Source organism: Neomonachus schauinslandi, chromosome 6, assembly GCF_002201575.2.
Source record: "Neomonachus schauinslandi chromosome 6, ASM220157v2, whole genome shotgun sequence".
NCBI classification, from domain to species: domain Eukaryota; kingdom Metazoa; phylum Chordata; class Mammalia; order Carnivora; family Phocidae; genus Neomonachus; species Neomonachus schauinslandi.
The window spans coordinates 36,913,995-36,938,691 of NC_058408.1; the positions used below are offsets into that span (position 1 = coordinate 36,913,995).

A 24,697-nucleotide genomic window follows, 5' to 3' on the forward strand; every position below is an offset into this window, starting at 1 on the left:
ACTGAGGATTGCTGGGGGGATAGGGTAACTGGGAGATGGACATTAAGGAGGGCACGTGATGTAATGAGCATGGGGTATTATATAAGATGGATGAATCACTGACCTCTACTTCTGAAACTAATAATACATTATATGTTAATTAATTGAATTTAAATTTAAAAAAGGGAAAAAAGGAAAATAAAATAAAAAGATCAAAAGTATTATTCTAATAGCAGTTAAAACATTCAAAAGTCTAGGTTGGTTCTATAAATATTGAGCTATTAAGAGGTAATGTGGAAAGTCTTCTGGCTCCACATCTATATAAACAGAGGTTTCATAACCAAATATTCCTCTAATGCAATTTCTGCCACATGAATGGAAAATGCTAGATACCTAGGTCTATGCAGTGGGAAAGCAGGTAAGTGAATATAACTGCAAATAAGTTTTTTTTTACATAAAATGTATCCTACCTATTTGCTTTATACAGGGTAGATAAATCCAGTGTGATGGTTTAAATCTCTTAGATTGAATTTAGAACCTTCTGAAATGGTTTGAATAGTGTCCCCCCCCCACCACCAAATTTACATCCATCCAAAATCTGTAAATGGGACCTTCTTGAAAACAGGGTCTCTGCAGAGATAATCAATTTAAGATGAGGTCTTACTGGATTAGGGTGGGCCCTACATCCAAGCCCAATATCACGGATGTCCTTTAGGAAGAGGGAAACGTGGACAGAGAGATTCACAGGGAGAATGCCATGGGACAACAGAGGTGGGAACTGGAGTGACAGGTCTATAAGCCAAGGACTGAGGACAACCACCAGAAGCAGCAAGAGGCAAGGAAGGATCCTCCCCTAGAGCTTTCAGAGAGAGAATGGCCATGCCCATACCTTGATTTTAGACTTCAAACCTCCAGAACTATGAGAGAATAAACTTCTCTTGTTTGAAGCCACCCTGTTTGTGGTCCTCTGTTATATTACAGCAGCCCCCCTGAAACTCTTATACCCCACCCACCTCAACTTTCCCCATCCCTTTTCTCTCTTTCCTATTCTATTCCCCCTGAAATTATAGTTTTTTTCTGATCAAATATAGGAAAAGAATGGCACTGTACTTTAAACATCTAGAACATTTTAATAGACATCTGACGTTATGTATTATAAATGGCTCTTAGTATTCATTTCTATAATCCTTTCAGGGTATAATCACTAAGAGTTAATTCAATATATATTTTATCTCTCAGCTGTAACTTAGCCAAAATTTATTTTCAAACTAAGTATCAATTTACTAAGACTCACGTGGCATACTGAATCAAACAAGTGAAGGTAGCTCAATCAAATTTTTATTAAAAAATTATCCTGATGTAGCAATAAAGTCATGTTGAATTTTGTAAAATCTCAATTTTATTCAATAAATTTAGTTTCCAATATTTATGGTATTCTTTTATGATACTTTTACCATACCACTACATTCTTCAAAAATCACTGTTAGAGGGCGCCTGGGTGGCTCAGTTGGTTAAGCGACTGCCTTCGGCTCAGGTCATGATCCTGGAGTCCCGGGATCGAGTCCCACATCGGACTCCCTGCTCGGCGAGGAGCCTGCTTCTCTCTCTGACCCTCCCCCCTCTCATGTACTCTCTCTCATTCTCGCTCTCTCAAATAAATAAATAAATAAATCTAAAAAAAAAAAAATCACTGTTAGAAAGTCATATGACAAACAAAATTAAGATAAAAATGCTTGTAGAGAAAAAGCATTTATCTTATGTATGAAGTAGCTATGTTCCTCAGTTCATACCTTGCTTTCCCAGAACATATAAGTGTAACAATGGAGCCAATATCTCAACCAAGGAATAGAATTATTTGCATGTTAAAGAACAGAAGCTCTGGATGCCTGCCAGTTCTTACACTGTACTGGATTGGAGAACAAATATATTAATACACTGTTCTATGAAATGAATTCTCAAAAAAGAACCAGGTCAGGTCCACTATTTCCAAAGAGAATGAAGAACAACTGAATAAAATCTGGAAGAAAACTTCTCTGGTTCTCATTGAATTTTTAAAGTTCTTGTTAAAAACCAAAGCCAAAGATTATCACCTACCACACATACACACACACACACACACACACACACATATCTTTCTAACATATCACCAATAACCTCCCCCAAAAGTTATAGACTAGTATTGATCAAGACAGTTCACATCTCAAAGAGAAAATAAAAGCAGTATGAATCCATCAGAAATTCCTTAAAAACAGTGACGATAAGGCCATTATACTGACTCACAAAACAGAATTAAGTGGGGAAGGAAGGTTGCTTAATACATGACCACAAGAGCTCACCTTTCTAAGTTCAAAAAAAATTATGCCTGAAAGTTCATGCCACAAACTGTTTTACCATTCAATGCTTCATTTTTCTTATTTATGAAATATGGATATTATTAATGCCACTCAAATATAAAGTGAAAATGAATGTTATATAATTGATAGAAACACAGAAGTCCTGGGTAACTGGATTACATGGCAGTTGAAGTCACTTTTGGAATCACTATTAAGTTAAAGAGTCATATTTCTACTGTGTCATGTAAGGTCAGGTATTCTAAGATGAATAGTCAAGATTAAAGAGTGACCCCTCCCCACCAAAAAAAGTGAAAGAATTTCACATACCTCAAGAACTGTGGCTATTAATAGCCCATATTGGAGGCAGACTGGGTCCATCCAAAGTTAGGTCCATCCAAAGTTAGCAGAGCAAATGGGGCAAGATAGAAAGGGACTAAGGATATTAATTAAAGGTGGCCATGAGAAAGCAGGTACTGATTAATGGAGGGGAAGCTGGCTGGTGAGGAAGAACTAAGCAAGGGGGTGATTAACTAAAAGAAGCTGGAGAGAGGGCTACTCTAATAGAGATACTCGATCCATCCCCTACCTCCACTGTTAACCCATCCTATTCAAACTCCCAGAAGCAGGGCCCATTTAGGAAAAGCTCCCTATTCCACTTCTAGGTATTTATCTGAAGAAAAGAAAAACACTAACTGGAAAAGACATGTGACCTCCATGTTCACTGCAGCAGTTTATACATTAGCCAAGATATGGAAACAACCTGTGCTCATCAATGAATGAATGGATAAAGAAAACACACACACACACACACACACACACACACACACACAAACATGGAGGAATATTATTCAGCCATAAAAAAAAGAGTGAAGTCTTGCCATTTGCAACAATATGGATAGACCTTGAGGGTTTTATGCTAAGTAAAATAAGTCAGAGAAAGACAAATACTGTACGATCTTTTTTATATGTGCAATCTTTTTAAAAAGCAAGCAAACAAACGCCAAGCTCATAGACACAGAAAACAGATTGGTGGTTGCGAGAGGGCTGTAGGAGTGGGGAGGGTGAATGGGTGAACTGTTTTTGTTTGTTTTGTTTTTTAGTTTAAATAAATTGTCAAATTTTTTTTAAAAAAGCATAGTCATGTGTTATTATCAGATACCCCAAAAAAGCCCTTAACGTGAAAGATAGAAAATAGAAAAATAAAGGACCTGGAGGAAACAAACACATGAAAAAGAAAACTTCAAAAGGGACCAGCATTAATATACTGAGGTAAGAGATGATGATGATGATGGCAATATAACCATGAGATAAGAACAAGATGCTTAAAAAAAAAAAAAAAAGGAACATTTAGAGAAGAAAAAGGAACTGTTGGAAATTACCATGTTAGCAAAAATAAAAATTTTTTTTTTAAAGATTTTATTTATTTATCAGAGAGAGAGAGAGAGAGAGCACAAGCGGGGGAACAGTAAGCAGAGGGAGAGGGAGAAGCAGGCTCTCTGCTGAGCAGGGAGCACCGATGCGGGACTCGATCCCAGGACCCCGGGATCATGACCTGAGCCGAAGGCAGCCGCTTAACCGACTGAGCCACCCAGGCACCCCAGCAAAAATAAAAATCTTAATAGAAAGATAGGGAGATAAAGTTGGGGAAATCTTCTGGAAAGTAGATAAATAGTTGAAAAACAGGAGAGAAAAGATTTGAACATGAGAGGGCCATTCCACAAAGTCTAACATTCAAATAATAGAAGTTCCAGAAAAAAGAACAGAGGAAAAGAAATCAAAGAAATAATTAACATCTAAGGATGTAAATTTCCAGATTGACAAGGAACATCCAATAACCAGTACAGTGGATGAAAATACCCACACCAAGGCATACATACTCACAAAGTTTCAGAACAATGCAGCCAAAGAGAAGATGCTACAAATGTTCAGAAAGAAAAAAATAGGAAACAAAGGTAAGGAATCAGATTGGCTTTGGACAATAGCTACAGAAAGTTAAAAAATGGCAGAGTTACAGTTTCAAAATCCTGAAAAGGAACTATTTCCAACTTGGAATTCTCTACCCAAACTATTCATCAGGTGTGACAGTAGAAAAAATATTTTCAGGTGTGCAACATCTCAAAAAACAAACCTCTTGTTTGCAGGAAGCTGGATATGTACTTGCCAATAAGGGGATAAACCAAGAAAGAGAAAACTATGATATAAGAAACTGGGAATGCAAATCTAGAGACAGGCAAAGGGAATTCCCAGGATGACAGGAAAGGGAGGTCCCAGGATGTGAGCTGCACACTAGACATACTGGATAACCAGTCCAAATTGGAGTAAATTAGGGGTTTTCCAGAGAGACTGTCCAGAAAGATGAAATTGACAGATCAGCATCTGAATGACTTGAGAACTCTAAAACTGACAAGAAGTTTGGGGTTGAATTAGTGATCATTTCAGAGAAAAGTAAGCAAAGGAAAAACAAAACAAAAAACAAAAAACAAAATTTACTAACTCTAGGGAAAACACTGTGTAGGAAAGTAAAAGTAAATGTAATTTTAGTATATGGCTCAGCTATGAACAAATTATATATTCATAATTTTAAAAATCTCTGAATATTGATATAATAAAAATTATAATAAAATTCAAATACAACCTAGACAGATTACTTTTTAAGGTATTACTTAAAAATAGGATGAAGGTTAACTTTTTTTAAAGATGTATAATTTCTGAATATTAAAATAATGTATGTAAGTCTAGTGAATTAAAATACTACTAAACAACCCATAGAAGAAAATCACCCAAAATTCCACTACCCAGAGATAAGAAGACACCATTAAAAATTTTGTAGTAAACCTTCCAATGATTTTTCTATGTGTATAAAGAAATTTTCAAGCCAAAAAGGGATGATACTTAACATACTGTGTTATACCATTTGAAATTTAATATATCATATAAAATTGTTATCATCAAATATGCTTCTACCTTATTTTTAATGCTATAATACTTTATTACATGTAAGTCCTATAGCTTAGTTAATTCCCTAATGCTGGGTACTGGCTATTTATACAGAAAGTGCTAGACAAATAAGTACACAAAGCAAAGAACTATGGGGTTTCTGATCTAAAAACTATGGTAACTTTCTTAAAACAAAGAGTAAAAACGTTTCTATTTACAAATGTTAAGTTACCAAAACAAGTAAGTTAAAAGCACAAAAATGTATTTATGGAAGTAATGGAACTGCTGTATATCTTGATTGTGATGCTGGTTATGTAACTGCATATGTCTGTCAAAAACTCATGGACTATAAACTACAAGGGGTAAATTTTACTGTATGCAAATTATACCACAATAAACCTGACTGAAAAACACATGCACAAATAACTTTTTAATATGTTCTTTGAGTCAGCGAATAAACTCACAGAAATCTAAAAACTTTGATGGATGTAAATAAGTTCTAAATGGATAACAAAGTTCCAAAGATTCAAAAGAGCAGAAACCAATGAAATCTTAGATAAAATAGAAAACAAAGAAAATCAATGAAACCAAAAGAAGCTCTTTAAGAAAGTCAATACAATTTATAAACCTCTAGCAAAACTAACCAAAAAAAACACCTCAAATTATCAATGTCAGGAATGAAAGGACATCACTACACATATCACAAAGATTAAAAAAATTAAAGGTATATTATGAGCAATTTTACAAACATAAATTTGACAATTTGAGTGAAAGGACCAATTTCTTGAAAACCACAAACTAACAAACTCATCAAAGATTAAATAAATAACCTGAATAGTATATAACTCTATTAAGGAAATTGATTATATAGTCAAAAATTTCCAGCCCAGGTGGTATCACTGGCATATTCTACTAAACATTTAGAAAGAGAACACCAATTTTAAACAATCTCTTCTAGAAAACAGAAGAGAATACTTTCAAGTTTATTTTTTATTTTATGAGTCCAGCATTACTCTGATATCAAAACCAGAAAAATACAAAAGAAAACTACAGATTAATATCCATTAAAATCCTCAACAAATATTAGCAAGTGGACTCCAACAGTATACACCACAACCAAGTAAGAGTTATCACAGGAATGCAAGGTTGGTTCAATATTACGAATCAATCAACATAATCCACCATGTTAACAGTCTAAATAAGAAAAACCATGTGATCATATTGCTATGGTCTGAACAGTTGTGTCCCCCTAAAATCCGTATGTTGAAATCCTAACCCTCAAAGGTGATGTTACTTAGTCAATGGGGTCTTTGGGAGGTAATTAGGTCATGAGGGTGTGGCCCTCATGAGTGGGATTAGTGTTCTCATAAAAGAGATCCGCCAGAGTTCCCCAGCCCATTCCACCATATGAGGGCACAGTGAGAAGGCCAAGAAAGATGGAGAGAGCCCTCACTAGAAGGTGACCATGCTGGCAACTTGATCTTGGACCTCCCACTCTCCAGAACTATAAGTAATAAATTTCTGTTGTTTGTAAGCCACCTAACTTGTGATATTTTGTTATAGCAGCCTGAATGGACTAAGACATTCGAATTGATGCACAAAAATATTTAACAAATTTCAATATCCATTTATAATAAAAAACTCTTAGTAAACTAAGAACAGAAAGGAACTTCTTCAATGTAACAAAGTGTTTCTACACAAAACCTATAGCTAACAAAATATTTAGTAGTAATTATATATTAATGCCTCCCCCATAAGATTCAGAACAGGGCAAGGATATCAAATTTCCTCTTTCTTATTTCACAATATTCCAGAAGTTCAATAATGCAAGGGAAAAAAAAAGTCATACAGGTTGGAAAGGGAGCTAAAACTGTTCATATTCCAATGGCATGAATATCTATGTAGAATATCCCAACTAATCTACAAAAAGCTTTCATTATTGAAGGGGCATATGCACCCTGATTTTTATAGAGCATTAGCAACAATAGCCAAAATATGGAAAGAGCCCAAATGTCCATCAACTGATGAACAGATAAAGAAGATGTGGTGTATATATACATATACGATGGAATATTACTCAGCCATCAAAGAGAGTGAAATTCTGGCATCCAATGACGTGGATGGAACTAGAGTGTATTATGCTAAGTAAAATAAGTCAGTCAGAGAAAGACAAATACCATATGATTTCACTCATATGTGGAATTTAAGAAACAAAACAGATGAACATATGGGAAGAAAAAAAAAAAGAAAGAGGAAAGCAAAGCATAAGAGACTCTTAACTATTGAGAACAGACTAAAGGTTGATGGAGGGAGGTGGGTGGACGATGGGCTAAATGGGTGATGAGTATTAAGGAGGGCACTTGCTATGATGAACACCGGGTGTTATATGTAAGTGATGAATCACTAAATTCTACTCCTGAACCAATATGACACTATATGTTAACTAACTAGAATTTAAATAAAAAAAAACAAAAAAGCTCTCATTATTAATGTGAGTTTAATAAAGTTGAAGGATATAAAGTCAACACATAAAATATCAATCTTTTTTTATACTAGAAATGAACAAGAGGAAATCAAAAAATGTTTAAATCCTATTTATAATAGTTCAAAAAATACTCAGCTATAAATGTAAAACACATAGATGGGATCTGTATGCTAAAAACTCTAAAACATTGATGGAAGAGATCACAGAAGGCCAAAATGAAATGAGTATCATGTTTGTGGACTGAAAGATTCAACATAGTAAAGAGCTAATTCTCCCACAAATTAATCTACAAATATAATGTAATTCCAATCAAAATTCCAGGAAGAATTTTTCAGATACAGATAATAGATTCTAAAATTTGTAAAGAAAGGCCAACAAACTAGAATAGCCAAAATAACTTTGAAAAAGAAGAATAAAGTTGGAGGAATCACACTACCCGATTTTAAAACTCACTATAAAGCTACAGTAATCAAAATGGTGTGGTACTGGTGAAGGACAGACACAAAGATCCACAGAACAGAAAAGAGGGGCTAAAAATAGACCACACAAATATGGCTAAGTGAGTTTTGACAAAGGTGCAAAGTCAATCTCATGGAGGAAAACAAAATAGTCTTTTCAACAAACAAAATTACAAAAATATGAAATCTCAACCCATACCTTATAGGATGAATTCAAAATGGATCAGAGAGCTAAATGTAAAACTTAGAACCACAAAACTTCTAAGAAGAAAACTCAGGAGAACATCCATGACCTGGGGCTAGGGAAAGTATTCTTAGACATGACATAAAATGCACAATCCATAAAAGAAAAAAAATCAGTAAATTGGACTTCATCAAAATTTAAACCTTTTGCTCAGCAAAAGATATGTTAAGGGGATAAAAAGACTGGGGGAAAATATATACAATCACATAGCCAACAAAGGATTTGTATCTTTGTATCCAGAATATATAAAGAACTTTTAAAAACTCAGCAGTAAGATAACAAGCCACCCAATTAAAACTAGGCAAAAAACTTGGATACTTCACCAAAGAGGATATAAGGATGACAAACGACTATGAAAAGATGTTCAACCATCATTAGTGATTAGGGAAATACAAATTAAAACCATATGAGCAACCAGTAAACACTTATTAGAATGACTAAAATTAAAAATACTGAGAATACCAAGTTTTGGCAAGGATGCAAAAAAATTGGAACTTGGAGATACTCCTGATGGGAATGCGGAAAGGTAGAGCCATTCTGGAAACAGTTTGGCAGTTTTCCATAAAGTTAAAAATACACTTACCATATGACACAGGAATATGGGTATTTACCTAGAGCAAGGATCAGCAAGCTTTTTCTGTAAAGGGCCAGCCAGTAAATACTTTAAGCTTTGCAGGCCACATATGTCTCTGCTGCATATTCTTTTTTTGTTGTTGGGTTTTTACAAACATTTACAAATGTAAAAGCCACTCTTAGCTCATAGGGCCATATAAAAACAGGCAACAGGAAAATGTGGCCCATGGGGCATAGTTTGTTTTCTCCTACTCTAGACAAAGGGGAACTTACGTAACACAGAAACCTGTACATGAATATTTATACTGGCTTTATTCATAATTGCTAAAAACTGGAAACAACCCAAATGTCCTTTAACAGCTGAATGGATATTATAAACTGTGGTACATCCATTCAATGGAATACTACTCAGCAAAAGAAAAGAACATTCTAATGATACATGCAACAACTTGGGTGACTTTCACAAGTATGCTGAGAGAAAGAGGTCCATCTCAAAAGGTTCCATTTATATGACATTCTCAGAAAGACAAAATTATAGTGAAAGAGAACAGATCAGGGGTTGTCAGGGGGCTAGAGGCAGGGGGCAAATGTGATTACCAAGGATAATGCTTATTGCAGCATGGCAGATCTACAAATGATTTTTGCTCTGGTTTTTCTCCTTTCTTTATATTGTTCTGTTTCTCCACATTTTTGGCATTTGACTTATTACTTTTGTAATTCAGGGAGTTCTCCCCTCCCCCCAGAACAAAGTAATAATGAAAGATTTTACTAATGTACTACATTCTTACTTGGTTCTTAAATGTCAATTTTCTCATATTCACCAACAACCTCTCCCCCAAAGTAGCCTGATCCAAATTTATTTTTTTAAACCACTGAGAACTGAAGTAGCTAAGATTTACATCTTAAGTTTCTTTTGCTAGTATGTTCCAATAAAAGTATTTCTTCACTCTTTGCAAAGTCCTCAATTTGCTCAGTTTGTTTTCCCAGTCTTTTACATAGCTTCTTTCATTTACCTACAGAACACTATACTAAATTCAGAGATCAGAATTTAAATCGCAGGCACTTTAATTTGATTCCATTGGGACATTTTAAGCAACAGAAATCAGTAGTATCTGCCTCAGGTTCCTGAAATGAGTAACTGGAAGAAGGGAAATTCTAACTTCTAAAGATTACACCAAATTGCCAGGAAATAAGTGTGCAATGTAGGTACTTCTTTGCTTTGCTACTAGAGCTTTAAATAGCTTTAGAATCTGACCATTAAAAATGGCAGGGGTTTGGGGTGCCTGGGTGGCTCAGTCATTAGGCGTCTCTGTCTTCGGCTCAGGTCATGATCCCAGGGTTCTGGGATCAAGCCCTGCATCGGACTCTCTGCTCAGCGGGGAGCCTGCTTCTCCCTCTCCCACTCTCCCTGCTTGTGTTCCTTCTCTTGCTTTGTCTCTGTCAAATAAATAAGTAAAACCTTTTTTAAAAATGGTAGGGGTTTTGATTTTAATGAAGTTTGGAATTAGGAAGGAATTTAGAGATATCTGAACCCAAATTCCTCCCTTCACAGATATTTTAAATCAAATACAAGAAACAGAACTCTGAGGCTGCTTCTTGCCTGACCAAATTAGTTGTAAAGAAAAACATACAGATGGTAAGTATAATTAATTTACATTACCTCCTGCTCACTATCCCCCAAAGCACTTATTGCTGTATTCATTCATTCAACTAGTTTTATTCTCTTCATAGAGAAACAGGGTTCTAACACTGTGGGGGACATAAAAGTTTACTGGGACGCCATCCCAAAGAAATTAACTCATGGAAGTCAACTATAGGAGCTTGGCAGGAAGAAAAAAAAGAGAGAAAGCACAAGGTAAGGGAAATGAGAAACGAAAAAAAACTGAAAGAGAGAACATTTTAAATAGCACAGGCAATTCTGCCTGCCTTCCCAGCCCACAGATAAATGCCCTGGAGTAAGCTTGAGACCAGAATCATGACTCTGCTGTTCCTTGTCATTTTCACCTCTCGTGTGCCTGGCATCGTGCCAGCATCTCACTCACCAGCATCTCAATGAGCTGTATTTTAGTTTTTTAAAAGATACATTTTCTCCCATCTGAAACTTAAGCAAACTTTCCAACTGATGTTACATGATCCCTGCCCGCAAGTTGTTTGCTCACTTATTGAGAATAAAAGACACACTGGGGAATAATGCATTATCTATGAAAATACGTACCACAGGTGGTAGGAGAAGAAGAAATCATTGTGAGCTAACACATTAAGGGAGGAGATGCCAAAGACATGGGGGAACAGGGCCTGGGTGGACACCTTCTGGAACAGATAGCTGGGACTGGGAACAATGAAAAATAAGGCTATTATCTGTAAATACGAGGTCAGGTGACAGAGATACTTTTAAAAGTCATATAATAGAATTTAGGCCAGGAAATATAAAATTCCTTTTTTGTCACCAAGCAGGTGACAAAAGTGAGGGAAGTGGCATCCTCTCTGAGAGTAGGAAGCAGTGGGATTGTGTTAAATCAGCGCATGCCCCACCCTGAAAGAGGGCAACTCCTGTCCAGCTCCAGTCTCTTGCTGGTATCTGGGAACATGGACCAGATTACCATATCCTCCAACTTTGTAAGTGTAACTGGAAACGTGAGCATTTTTTATGAAAGTTAAAGAAAGAGGACGTTAACCCTGGAAGAAGGTTCCTCCTGAGCAAACAGGAAGGAATGGAATCCAAACAAAGGGACATTCTGCAGTGTAACTGGAAGAATAAAGAAAGGAACACCAAAAGGTAAGACTGCACAGCAGGCTTGGACCAGTTTACTAGAGCACCAGAATTTTGAATATTACCTTATAAACCCCAGAAAGCCCACAGGGAAAAGGAACTGGCAGTATGCGGGATGGAGGGAAGGAATGAAAGGCTGTGGGGATGGAGGAGTGTAGTTGTTTGTTAAATGAGGGGTATTGTTTTAGGATGAGAATGTCTGTAGTATCTTTATATCCTAGAAGACAAGGGCAAAGATAAAAGGAGACAGTAATTAGTGAGATGAAGTAAGAGAGAGGGGATATTAGCTTTGGGTAAGAGACTATCTCTGGATGAACGAGGGCGTGAAGAAATTGGGAGGGGGGATAAAGAAAAGGGGAAGAGTCTGCAGAGCCACCCACCAAACCCATGGCAAAGAGGCAATGAGTTAAAAATTGACCTAGGAGGGAGAACTGCTCAGTAAGTTATCACATATGTAGATATCCTAAGTGGAGCTGAGCTAGACAAAATTGGGGATGCCTCTGAAAATGAAAGAGAAGAAAGCAGATACAAGCCCTCACACCAGCCAGGCGCCCAAGAGGTCTTTAGCAAAGAAATTCAGAGTTGGAGCTAATACAGCTTCTGGTTTGAGGCTTGACCATATTCCCAAACTCTGAAATCTAGGATAGCTAAAGAAGTAAGTATTAAAAATATATCAACCGAGAAATTAATTATCTGACATATTAGTAAAATTTGCCAATTTTGAAGAGCTTTCATTCATATTCTCTCAGTTGCTACAGCAGCCCCGTAACGCATACAAGCCGGGTGTCAGTCTTACTTAAAGCTAAGGATCCGAGAAGATACTGAACAAGGTAATGCCATAAGTAAGCACTATAAATCCTACTGAAATCCAGGTCTGCTGGCCCCTGAAACTGCAGCATAGACAGCCTCTGTCTACTGAGATTACTAAGCATTCAACTAAAAGGGAGGTGTGCTGTGTTTTCATGGTAGAATGAAAACACCATGGGTACAAGACCTTCCTTCAAAGACCAGCGCTGTCCCTTGCGAGCTCTGTCACCCACACTGGACAAGTTACTTAGCTTCCACCAGTCTTCATGTTCTCATGTACTTAATGGCACTGATATGACCTCCCTCTGAGAGCTGGTTTCAGTATTTAATACGAAGCCACGTGAAAGCACTTGCGAGAAGGCCTGGCACATCATGTACTTCAGGTAAGCGTCTCTTCTCACTGGAGGCATTACCAGTTACACATGCTTTGCCCAGAAGTTAGTCTCCTTGCTGCAGAATTCAGTTAAAAAGCTTGGGAAAAGCTTTTCTCTTAACAGTTAAATCTTACCAGAAGATAAAACGTTCCTAAAGGAAGCAGAGAAACTAACTCAAACAGCGAACGCTAAGTTGAAGAATCTAAGGTCACGAGAAGAAGACAACATCATTTCAAGACCAGTAGTAAAATGGTGATGAATGGAAGAACATGACATAGAGGAGAGAACAGGGACTAATAGCTAGAATACATTGTAGGCAAAAGGTGCTTCTCACTGAGCAAGTTCAAACCTGAAGTCCATGGAGTCCATATACAGACTTCAGAGAGTTGTGAACTCCTTGAAACTGTAAAACTGTGAGCATGTGCAAAGGTGCTGTGGTAAGCCCCAAAATACACCCCGGCAAGGTATCCATGTCACTAGAACCTGTGATTGTTACTCTGTAGGGTAAAAGATGTGATTAAATTAAGGATCTTGAGAGGAGCTTACCCTGGATTATCAGATGGCCCTAAATCAATGACAAATGTCCTTTGTTAACAGACACACAGAGAACAGACATAGAGGAGGCAGCAATGTGCCCCAGAGGCAGAGACTGGAGTGATACAGTCACAGGCCCAGGAATGCCTAGAGCTACCAGAAGCTGGAAGAGGCAACGAATGTCACCTAGTGCCTCTGCAGGGAGTGCGACCCCGCTGACACCTTGATTTGAACTTGTGGCCTCCAGAAATGTGAACAAATAAGTTTCTGTTATCTTACACGCTTCTGAATTAATCTGCTAATGGCAGTCATAGGAAATTAATACAGGTACACTTTTGGCAGGGTTGCGGGGGGGAGGCATAACTTTCATTAGATTCTAAGAGCAGTTCTTAGAACCCCAAAAGGTAAAAGAATTAGCTATCTATAAACAAATGAACTAGAAATTTTGTAAAAACCTGCAGAACAAGTCATTACTTGGAAAAGGTCCCACAGTCCATAAATGTTGAAATAAGAAAATAATAAGCTGTCCTCTGACATCTAATCCAATATCCATTTCATTAGCTCTTGGGAGTTTAACCTTACAAATGCATCAAAAGGCAGTGATTCCCAAACAACCATATAGCTTATTAAAAATATAGGTTCCCAGGTTCCATCCCAATGTACTGACTCAGAATCGCCAGGATAGAGGAAAACATACATACATAAAGCTCCTCTGATAATTCAGATGTGCAGACAAATTTGGGAATGATTACTCTAAGGCAGGGGTCAGTAAACTTTTTCTGTAAAGGGTCAGACAGTAATTTTAGGCTATATAGGCCAACAGGCAAAATTGAGTGTATTACATAGCTATTTACATGACAAATTTGTTTTCCAACATATTTCTCTACTTTTTTAATGGACAAAATTCAAAATATAAAGCTGAATACAACTTTTTGCAATACGGGTCCACTAATGAGAAGAATGGAATTCTTTCTTGGGAGGGGTAACATCTCACTTAATTAGGGTTCGTAGTGTTTCCTATCATCAGATTGATTGTAAATGGTCATCTGTAAAAACGAGGAGCTGGACATTTACACACACACACACACACACACACACACATGCAAACAACAACAACAAAAAACAAAAACAGGCAATGGGCTGGATTTGGCCCAGGTGCTGTGGCTTGGCCAACCACTACAGAAAGATAAAAGGAAGAACTATAACCCCTGCCCTTAAGCAACTGACAAACTAGTTAAAGAGACAGGAAGAGCAAAAGTAAAGCAACAGTGAAATACGTGAAGTGGAAATCTGAATGCTTTATGTCGTAGGGCAGTATGTCCTGTTTCAAGCATGAATAGTCTTTTTTTAATGTCAAAAAATATGGCAGGGGCGCCTGGGTGGCTCAGTCGTTAAGCGTCTGCCTTCGGCTCAGGTCCTGATCCCAGGGTCCTGGGATCGAGTCCTGCATCAGGCTTCCTGCTCAGTGGGAAGCCTGCTTCTCCCTCTCCCACTTCCCCTGCTTGTGTTCCCTCTCTCGCTGTCTCTCTCTCTCTCTCTGTCAAATAAATAAAATCTTTAAAAAAAAAAAAAATATGGCAGATATCTATACAGTAGTTCTTTTGAGTGAAAATATCCATCACAAAAAGCAACAACAAAACACCTATAATGCTTTTAAGGGATTTATTAATTAAAACGCAGCTACATATATTTGAAAAAGATTAACACATATTTACAAGACATATTGTTTATTCATCCACAGATGGTACTTAATATGTACACGGATTCTCACCCTGAGAGAATTCTGGAGCGCTGCAGCCCAAAGGTTGGGAACCAAAATTACAGAGCAGAGGCCAAAGAGGCTCAGACAGAGAGGAACAGTGGAAGCTAGACTAGTGGGTGGGGTAGTGGGGTTGTAGCGGTGTGCGGAGGGGGGCAAGGGGTCCAAGAAGAGCAAGAGCACGTGGTTCCGGGGATCCCAAACAGACCAGCTTCGGCCACTGGCCACTGACAAAACACAAAGGCAGAGAAATGAGTGGTGGTGAAATAAGAAACAAATGTATTTCAGTGAGGCCAACACTGAGAAGGCAGTAGACTCGCGTCTCAAAGGCTGTCTCCAAAACGCTGAAAATACCTCCGGTTTCTATCAGGAAAATACAGGGCAAAGTTGGGCGGGTAACGAGCAGGTAGGCAGTGAAGGTTAAATTGATCATCCTCTTGGGGCCAATCACTGGTGGGGTCTCGCCGGCCCAGGGCTGTCCTTGTTGCTTGAGGGGTGGTTCTGGTCCCCATCAGGGGATGCTTTGCCCTCAGGATCTTCCACCTGAGCCAAGAGACAAGCTGGAAAGAAGAACCCAACTAAAAAGTTTGAGGTCAAGATGGAGGCAGCCCAAGTCCACTTTCAGGATGTCATGAGTTTAGATGAGTAGGTAGAAATTTTCAAGGAAACTGAAGAACAGATTTGAGGGTGTTAAAAAAAAAACAAAACCACACATATACACACACACACAACCACAGGCCCCAAATGGTTGTCACTTAGACCGAGTTCCCAAACCGGTACTTAATATGTAATCTAACTGTAGGTCCAACCTCCCCCAGAAATGTCATCTTAACCTGGTCAGCCAGGCAATTTTTCAATCCACACCAATGAGTCTGCCGCTTTGGGTCCTTCCTCTCCATCCCCCAAAGAAAGATGAGGTAATCTGTGTAAGACATCCTGCCTTAAAAAAAAAAAAAAAAAAAACACCTTGCTTTCCCCCCAGAAAGTGGCTTTGCCTGGAACAATCCTTTTCTTTTGCTAATCGCTTTCTTGCCCCCCACCTTCCATAAAATCCTTCAATTTTTGTACATATCCTGGGAACACCTCTCTACTTGCTAGATGGGGTGCTGCCTGATTCACAAATTGTTTAATAAGGTCAATTAGATCTTCAAATTTGAATTTCGTTCTAGGATCAGGGGACAGGAAGAATATCAGTGAGAGAACGCAGAGGGGCCAAGGGAGAGCAGCCTTCGTAAACAGGAGTTCAGAACATGGTCAAACTATGCAGGTGCTGCATCGCGGCCCATCTCTGCTACCAGAGCCAGCATCTAAGTGCTTTCCACGAAATGTATCCAACTCTGGTAAGTGTTGCTTCATTCAATCTCCTCTAAGACAGTTTCCTAAATATTTGAGTAGTGTAAGTAAATGACCAGGGTTTCATCATGTACTACTCTAAGTGGTTCAAAATCTAGACTTTTCCATCTCAAAAATTTAAGGGGAAAAAAAAAACCTGAAAAGCTTTCTCTTGACCCACTTTCTCTCTTGCACCTATCACCCTCTCTTCTTTCAGAGCCAAACTTCTGGGAAGTCATACGTTCACATTTCCATTTGACCTCCTCCCATTTATCATTCACCTCCAATGCACTCCACTCCAGTTTCCACTTCTACCACCTCGAAGAAACTGCTCTTGCCAAATGCAGTAGAAGAATAATAAATCAGCTCTCATCTTAGAAAACATAAACTGTCAGCAGCAATCCTCCAGCCCCTCCCTTGAAACACTGTTGACTTCTGCCACCACACTCCTGGGGCAGGCATTCCTTCTACTCCTCTAGCTGTTCTCAGAAGCTCCACCATCCCACTCTCCCCCACCTCAAATGTCGGCATTTCCTCAGTCTGATCCTGGGCCTCTGATCCCTTGGTACTTAGAGGCACTTAAAATCTCCATGGGTGATTTCCTCCAGCCCCTGGCTTTAAATACGTACCGTGGGTAACTTCCCAATTTATCTTCCTAGCTCAGGTTTCTCCTCTGAGTTCTGGACGGTGTATCCGTTGTTTATTGCCGAGCTTCACTTAGATGCTTCTCATCCACACTAAAGTTTTCTCTTTCCTTTCAATGTTGCCTCTTCTCTGAGCTTCCCTATCTACCCAGCAGCTCACACCGAAACCTCATGGTCATCCCTGTCACCTGCCCTTCTACTGCATCCTCTATGTCCTATGACTCAAAAAGTCCTGACTGTCTTCCTCCTATAAAAGTCTCCAATCAGTTCACTTCTTTCCACCTCTACTGCCATCAGCTAGAAAGGCAACTGTTACCTTACCTGGATAAAGTGAGAATCTTCCCGAGGGTAGCCCCTGCATACCCTCACTCTAATCCACTTCTACAAAGCAGGCAGAGTATAGAATTACAGATATGAGTCTGATTCCATCATTCTCTGACTTAAAATCCTTCAACTGTTTCCTCTTAGGATAAATTTCAAAATCCTTAACAGGCCCTACAAGACCTCAATGGATTTGGCTTCCTCAGCTCTCCTCCATCCCCCACCCCTGCTCCTCTCCTCCTCATTCACTCCCCACTGCAGCCAACCTGGCCCTCCCTTTGTTCCTCAAACATGACCAACCTTTTCATCCTCTGAACATGCTACCCCTCCTCCAGCATCACCTGGCCAACTCCTACCTACTCAGCTGTCTCACGTTCTCAAGGAAGCCATTCCTCCCTGAAACCACTTGTCCCCAGATTCAGCCCCCTGTTACTTACTCTCATAGCCCCTACACTTGTTCTTTGCAGCCCTTTTCCCAGTTGTGATCACGTGGTTGTCATGTGACTCCTGTTGTCTCCCACATGAAATGTCAACCGCAGAAGAACAGGAGCTGTGCTGTTTTGTTTGCCACTGTCCCCCCACCACCAGCATAGTGCCTGGCAGAGCCGGCACTCAAATATTTGGTATCAGAATAGGTGGCTGAATTAATTAGGAGATAGTTAAACATAAATTGCTTTGAAGATTTCATAATTTACAAACATAAATGTTAGTTAATATTTTAGTTGGACTATAGCTTAAATTACTAATGACAAATTATTTTTACTTATTGATTAAAGCAGAACTGTATTGAGCTATATACTATTAGCTAAGCTTGAGTATCCTCAAATGTATTTCTCAGACTATAAAAGCTAACCGTGTTAGCTTTTATTCATTTAGACATACCTTTCCCCAGAGGTTAACATAGTTGTTTTCCTAGGCATTAATATAATCATAATCATAATCATAATAATGATGACACTATTAAGTTCTTCATAGAATACAAAACACCATGCTATTCACTTTACATTTAGGCTTCACAAGAGATAAACAAAACCTCCATTTTTACCGATGATGAAATGGAGGCTCAGATAGATAACTACCTCAAAGTTACACAATTAGCAAGTGGCGGTGGCAAGAACCAAACTCATACTACTCAGAAGTCAATGCTTTTTTTCTAATATATCATGCTATCTCTATCATCACACTTACTTAGCAATATCTATTACCTGTTAAAAATACATCTGTATATAAGTATCTGAGGTTTAAAATGGCTTTAAATGATTATATCAGTTTTGAAATGACTGCTGGGGGCAGGAAATGGGTAAAACAGGTGAAGGAGTATATCTATCATGATGGCCCCTGAGTAATGTATAGAATTTGTTGAATCATTATATTATACACCTGAAACTAATATAATTTATGTTAATTATACTTCAATAAAAAATTAAAATAAGTAAAAATAAAATGACTGCCCAATTCAGTCTCTCACATACAAAAAGCAATTTTATTATACCCATAAAAACAGCCCACAATTCTTATTCAAACGACACCCTTGTTCTTTATCGATGTAATCTACATTTTATTCTGCAAAATAAATTTGGCTTCCAGTTAATTTTCTTCTCTGCAAAGAACTCAATTAACCTTAAAAAAAAATGGAACCATCACATTAAGGGAAAATGTGCATACTGATCTTCGTTTTTCAGAAAACTTTTCACAGTGCACTTTGGAAACATAGTTGATAGCAAACTCAACTATTCCCAAAACCATCTATCAAAAATAAAAACTATGCCAAAAATCCTTTTGGTTGGAATTAATCTAGATCACACTCTCTGGCACAGTATCTTACAAATTAGTAACTTTGCTAATTGGCAGTAGGTAGTCGATAAATATTTGATTGATCTATCACACAAGATACTTCTACAACTAATGTCGTATTTTCTTGAGAACAAACTGGAAATAATTATTCCTTATAACCATATTTCTAAGACAACTACTAGTCAAACACATAGCTACAAAGCATCTCCTCAGTAAAGAGGTAAGAAGGGGCCCCTTAACACAAGTATGAATATTAATTCATATTGATTCCAATTAATCCCAGCTGACTTTCAACAAGGGTGCCAAAACCATTCAATGTAGAAAGAACAGTCTTTTCAACAAACAATGCTAGGACAACCGGCTGTCCACATGTAAAAGAATGAAATGTGGACCCTTATGTTACATCACATAGAAAAATTAACTCAGAATGGATCAAAAACCTAAGTATAAATGCTGAACTCAAAAGAAAACATAGGTGACAATCTTCATGATATTGAACTGGGCAATAGTTTCTTAGATCTGACACCAAAAGTGTCATCCAGTGAAATCAACCAATGAAAAAATAGATAGGTGTAGTATACAGAATATAGAAAGAAACTTATAACTCAACAATAAGAAGACAAGTAACCTAATTTTTAAAAAATGGGCAAAGGATTTGAATAGACATTTCTCCAAAGATTTACAAATGGCTAATGAACAAATAAAAAAATGCTCAACATCATTAGTCATTAGAGAAATGCAAATCTAAACCATAATGAGCTACCACTTCACATCCACTAATTTGGCCAAATTAAAAGAACAACAAAAGTCTAGACAATAGTAAGTCTTAGTGAGAAAGCAAAGATACTGGAACTCTTCATTGCTGGTGTGAATGTACAATGGGACAGCTGCTATGGAAAACAATTTGGCAGTTCCTCAAAAATTTAACACAGAATTATCATATGACCCAGCAATTTGACTCTTAGGTCCTAGAGAATTGAAAACATATGTTCACACAAAAACTTGCACATGAATGTTCATAGCATTATCCACAATAGCTAAAATGTGGAAACAACCCAAATGTGCATCAACTGATGAATGTATAAACAAAATGTGTTCTATCCATACAATGGAGTATTATTCAGCCATACACAGGAATGAAGTACTGATACCTGCTACAATATGGATGAACCTTGAAAACATGCTAAGTGAAAGAAGCCAGACACAAAAGACCACATATTATACAATTCCATTTATATGAAATGTCCAGAATAGGCAAATCCAAAGAGACAGAACATAGATTCATGGTTGCCAGGGGCTGAAGGGAGGAGGAAATGGGGAGTGACTGCTAATGGGCCTGGGTTTCTCCTGAGGGTGACGAAATATTCTGGAATTAGTGCTGATGGTTGTACAATCTTGGACTATACTAAAAACCACTGAATTGTACATTTTAATATAGTGAATTTTATGGTATGTGAATTATACTTCAATTTAAATATATATTATATATTCTTAACACTAAATCTATACTGATCATAGTTTAGTCTTCTGATGATTCAGAAACATCGTGATGTGTTTAAATTTACAGATGTTTTTTCCCTTAAAATGCCAAATAATGCAAGCTTCAAATTAATAGCATATGCAAAATACATCTTACGTACATGATTCATAATGTTTCTTAAAGTTTAATGAGAAGAAAAAAAGTCTGGGAAAAGTGTTATGTTAGCAAACTTCATCAGATCTATTAAACCATAAGAAAAAGTATAACCTCACAACTAAAATTTATGCATGCTTTTTACAATACTAGTTTTGTACTATAATTTAAAGATACAGAAATCAACTGGGCTTGCTTTGTTTTTAATATTTCAAAACATGAAAAGCAAGAAGAAGTAACTAATTTTAATAATGTAGATTTTATGGGGCACCTGGGTGGCTCGGTTGATTGAGCGGCAGACTCTTGGTTTCAGTCAGGTCATGATCTCATGGGTGGTGAGATGGAGCCAGGCTCCATGCTCAGCGGGGAGTCTGCTTGACTCCTCTGCCCCTCCCCCCCACTTGCTCTCTCTAAAATAAATAAATCTTAACAAAATAACCTAGATTTTATATGATTATATTCAGAAGAAGAAATGAAGTTTCTACTAATTAACGAGTGTACAACAGTGGAAATATTTCACCGAGTTAGTAATATAGTATATGAAATTTGAAAAACCTTGTGACCACATTCTTACTAATGACACTTCATTTCTCAGTTCCTATCACATGTCTTTGCTACATGAAATCCACAGCTGAGGTCTCTAACAAACTTTCAGTTTTTAAAGATTTTTTTTTTTTTTAATTTTTTTTTATTTGACAGAGAGAGACACAGCTAGAGAGGGAACATGAGCAGGGGGAGTGGGAGAGGGAGAAGCAGGCTTCCCGCAGAGCAGGGAGCCCAATGCAGGGCTCAATCCCAGGACTCTGGGATCATGACCTGAGCCGAAGGCAGATGCCCAACGATGAGCCACCCAGGCGCCCCAAACTCAGTTCTTAATGGTAGAGCTCATGAGCTTATAGGCACTGGTAAGGCATACAAATGCAAAACTATCATATGCCTAACAGAAATAGACTAGTAATTGTTATTTGAGTTTTTTAAAATGAACATCACCTATGCCTCTGGGGTCTAGGCAAGTAATGTAAATGAGCAAAGCAGGCCCAGAGTAAGACAAGGAAGCAGTGGGGTATCTCGGGTGAACTAGAGATCAGAGGATCCATCTGAAGGAGGTGGCCATCACTTAACCCCAGCAAACTTCTGCCAGACAGGAATGATGGCCCAGCAGAGCCAGAATTCTAATTTCTCAAGGAAGTTTTGGTTTTATTTTTTATGTTCTGTGAAATCTCCCTAATTTTGAAATGTTGGCATCTAATCAAAAAAAAGCTGAAATACTGCAAAGGCCAAGTCAAGCACATCAAGCTGCTGAATATGGCCACTAGTTTGCAAACTCTGAAAAGAAACTCTTAAAACTAGTTTATAACAAATAAACTATAAATACTGTATATTTAATATATAATATACTTCATATATAACTAAGATATATTACACATATGCTGAATATATTTAATATGTGTAATATACTATAAATGTATTTATCAAAGTTTGGGGGGCATTGGTCACCCTTAAAGTTTTCAAGATGATCCACAGACCAGATTGTAGAGACTAGTATTGAGATTAGATTTCATACATACTCCTTACTGAAGTACCGAAGGTCACTCACTTCCATTCATTTTGGTGACACTTTTTTACTGTAGCCAAGTGGAAATAGAGTGGATGTCTTAACTATACTGACAAGCAGTCCAAGAATCAAAACAGTTTGGGAACCACTACAAGAAAAAAAAAATTGGGGAGGCTATTTCTTGCTTTTGGACCGACCTTAAAGAAAATTAATTAGGGGAGTGTCTGGCTGGCTCAGTCAGAGGGGCATGGGACTCTTGATCTTGGGGTTGTGAGTTTGAGCCCCACACTGGGTGTAGAGATTACTAAAAAAAAATAAAAAGAAAAAAGAAAATGAATTAGGTGGTAAAACTGATCTCCAGTTTATAATAATCAACTAGTAGTATAGTAGAATGGTGACAGAGCTACCTGAATTATAAATACATAGTTGAATAAAAATCTTGTGTTGTACTTTCTGATATGAACATGGACATGAATCTTCCTAAAAAATACACACAGCAACAAGGATAAAGAGAAAAAAAAAAACTTTACAAAACTCCTTTTTTTTAGCAAACCTGGGAGAAAAACAAAAACATAAAAACTCCAGAATACATGAGATCAGGGCTAAGATCAAATAAGGCTGATATCAGAAAGAATCTATGATGGGAGTGGAGAGCCGAGACAGAATGTGGCACGTGATGAGGACTGCCCAGCAGTGGCAGAGCTCCAAAACAACAGCAAAAATGCACTTCTTTAAGGAGAGGGGTTTACACTGGCAATGGGTGCCTCTAGTCACAGCTGCAAAGGAAGGAGTGGGAAGTCCAGAAGTGGTAGCAAAGAGCCACCTAGGCTCAGTCTGGCTTGGAGAAGCAGAGGACCTGTGGCAACATAGAGAAGCATACCCAGGTGCCATATGTAAAAAGATGTTCTCTGAGGCAGAAATCTGGCCCTCCTACCCATACCTCCTACAAATAGCTGACTGAGAAAAATCCAATTCATTAAAGTACAAGGAATAAAAAGGTAACTGGCACAGCATTCACTTAGAGATACCATAAGAAAAATGGCAGAAATGAGCAGCATAATGTACCAACTCTAGAAGAATGCTCATTAGAAAAATATTACAATAGATAAGATAAAAATTATAACTAAATATTCTTGCATGAATGTAAGAAAATCAGTAAAGTCACTACCACTATGAAGCCAACCACAAAGCATAAATTTAAGAACTCAAGGAAGAAATGTCTAGACAAGAGGAATAGTGAAAGCATGAACTGGTAGAACTCAAGAAAGAAACAGAAGAATACACAAAACCATCACAGAAATGAAGAAGAAACTGAAATGAGAACAAAGAGAAGAGACACTGCAGAAGACACAGTAAGAGACGTTAAAGACAAACATACACTACATGAAAAAGTGTTTAAAATGATTAAAGAGAAAATGACAGATTGAAAAAAGATACACAAAGGGAGATCCAAACATTAAATTAGGGTCACCAAAAGAGAAAACCAAAACAAGCAAATGAAATAAATATTTAAAGATATAATTAAAGAAAACTTCCCTGAAATAAAAAGATTTAAAGCAACATAATAAAAGGGCACACATGTGTCAGCTTATCCTATACTAGCATATCCTAGTAAAATTACTAAATATTAGAGAGAAAGAAACCTTTGGGCAGATAGCCAAAAAAGATCAAATAATTTATATGGGAAAAAAAAATCCAAGCTGGCTTCACACATCTTTGCAGCAACATTTAATGTCAGAAGACATTTGTATATGGTTGAAAGACCTCAATGTGAGACAGGAGTCCATCAAAATCCTAAAGGAGAACACAGGCAGCAACCTCTTTGACCTCAGCCGAAGCACCTTCTTCCTAGAAACATCGCCAAAGGCAAGGGAGGCAAGGGCAAAAATGAACTATTGGGACTTCATCAAGATAAAAAGCTTTTGTAAAGCAAAGGAAACAGTCAACAAAACCAAAAGACAACCAACAGAATGGGAGAAGATATTTGCAAATGACATATCAGATAAAGGGCTAGTATCCAAAATCTATAAAGAACTCATCAAACTCAACACCCAAAGAACAAAGAATCCAATCAAGAAATGGGCAGAAGACATGAAAAGACATTTTTCCAAAGAAGACATCCAAATGGCCAACAGACACATGAAAAAGTGCTCAGTATCGCTCGG

General features: G+C 37.6%; 1 protein-coding gene across 2 annotated transcripts in view; it reads right to left on the bottom strand.

The window, feature by feature from the left end:
• The window catches only part of LPGAT1 (lysophosphatidylglycerol acyltransferase 1), an 80,469-nt gene that overhangs the window by 46,451 nt on the left and 9,321 nt on the right, over window positions 1-24,697 (bottom strand). The gene's annotated exons all lie outside the window — the stretch shown is intronic.